Source organism: Lissotriton vulgaris, chromosome 12, assembly GCF_964263255.1.
Source record: "Lissotriton vulgaris chromosome 12, aLisVul1.2, whole genome shotgun sequence".
NCBI classification, from domain to species: Eukaryota; Metazoa; Chordata; class Amphibia; order Caudata; family Salamandridae; genus Lissotriton; species Lissotriton vulgaris.
In genome coordinates, this window is record NC_141700.1 from 721,786,046 (window position 1) to 721,788,094 (window position 2,049).

Here is a 2,049-nt window from a genome sequence, read left to right on the forward strand (position 1 = left end):
GGTAGCGTGGCCGAGCGGTCTAAGGCGCTGGATTAAGGCTCCAGTCTCTTCGGAGGCGTGGGTTCGAATCCCACCGCTGCCAGTTGCTTTTTCTTAACAACTTTTTACAGAGGAGCCTCCCATCTTCCTCTGCCCTTTGCTCGCCCCTCCAGACATACTCTACCAACACGTCCCTCATTTTAAAAGTTACACTTCACTCATTTACACTCGCTCTCTAAATAAATGGCTAAACTGTGGACTCCAATAAATCGCCTGATGTGTGCTTCTGTTAATGCGAAGTTTTGCTTCAGCCTGCTCAGACTCTCTCAAACGTATTGTTTAATAAATATTATTAATATTTTCTCTCCGCGTGGTGTCCCCGCACTTCTCTCTGCAAGATATAAGAACGGACCTTTTCTAAGTATACATTCAAAGGAAATGATGAATGCGGGTCTATCTTCACAAGATAAACTTATGTTAGTAAATGTGTTTTTCGCAATGCTAAATGAATGAGTAAATGGGTTTTTCAGCTTTATTTGAAAACTGAAACTAAATAAATGCGTAGTCGGCAGGATTCGAACCTGCGCGGGGAAACCCCAATGGATTTCAAGTCCATCGCCTTAACCGCTCGGCCACGACTACCTGTAGAACACGTCTTTCAAAGAACCTTTCTTGAACATCGCAACAGTCAGGTTCATCGCTCCGAATTCCTAATGTAAACTGCCACATAGAAAAACAAACGGTGTATAAACGACACATTTTATGGTATTGTGCAAGAAACAAATTCAGCTCTGTCTAAGGTCGGAGGTCTTCAATTAATTTTTGCTCTAAACCCCTCTAAGCCAAATGTTTTGGAGATGCCCCCTCAGAAACTTTATGACAATGGTTTCACGAAGGGTAGGGTCAGGGCTGACCACAGAGGGGTGGATTTCTGTGATCATTTCAGGGTAACTTTTTCTGTTCATAATCCATATTAAATACAGACCTATAAAAGTGTAAATACAGCAAACCAAAACAGAAATTCATCAGCAAATAGGGCTATAGGGAGCGGGTATGCGACAGCACTCGCTGCGCTGTTACCTGAGGCTCTGAGTAGCAGTCTGTCTCCTGTGCCTCTCCCACCCCTTCCCCAGTATGCCTGGCCATCACTCCAATCTTAAATGAGGCTTTCAGACCAAAACTAGCTCCCACATATTGCCCTCCTCTGCAGGCAGAGGGCCCTCAACTCCAGTGCTTAATTTGTAAAATATTAAGTGCAGGAGCTAACATTTTTCTAGGAGCCACACCCACCTCCATGGCCCCGCCCACTTCATTCAGTGGCTCCACCCACTTCCATTATTGGGTCTACCCACATCCACAAGTCTCAACACATCAGAGCCACCTCCTCACTTCTTTAGTTCCGCAAGAAGCTGAAGCCCTGGCTCTTCACATAAGCACCTAGAGTACCTCACACCTACATTATTATTATTTATTTTAAAAGTTTTATATAGCGCGAACAAGATCCTTGCAGATATCAGAGCGCTTTACAGAGCATAGAATAATACCAGGAGGGCGAATAACAGGCCATAAGGTACATCACAGTTGTAGGTATAGGTGGGGTGGGGTATGTACATGGGGGAGCATAGTAAACAGGTACATCAATAATGCAAGTAGTAAAAATAGTTGTAAGCATAGACAGTCTGGTAATTCAATAATGCAAGTAATACGAATAATCGAGGGATCATAGATAATACAGATCGGTGCAGAGACTTTTAAAATTCACGTTAATAGATCAAGTGTGTTTAGCCATGAGGATGGCTTTTACTTCTTTCCTAAAGAGTGTGATGGAGGGGATGTAACTGCCCAAGCACCCGGATACACTCTTGGGTGATTAGGGCGCTATACTAATCAATATACCATAATATAAAATGTGAGAAGCCTCTTAAAGTGAACTTGGATTACAGGATGTGTGTGTGCCTGAGCAGAGACGTCACCGGAGCTAAGCAGCATGTCTTCACTGCGAGAAGTGCTGTATTCTGCCTGGTAATGGCACTTAATGACTTCAATTATTGCGTGCTCCATGCCAACCTG

General features: G+C 43.7%; 2 non-coding genes across 2 annotated transcripts; one reads left to right on the forward strand and one right to left on the reverse strand.

Moving 5' to 3' along the window:
- TRNAL-AAG (transfer RNA leucine (anticodon AAG)) lies at positions 1 to 82 on the forward strand. The gene has a single exon. It is a non-coding gene; the product is annotated as a tRNA-Leu (tRNA).
- A 457-nt stretch (positions 83 to 539) lies between these two features.
- Positions 540 to 621, reverse strand: TRNAS-UGA (transfer RNA serine (anticodon UGA)). The gene has a single exon. It is a non-coding gene; the product is annotated as a tRNA-Ser (tRNA).
- Positions 622 to 2,049: the final 1,428 nt, after the last annotated feature.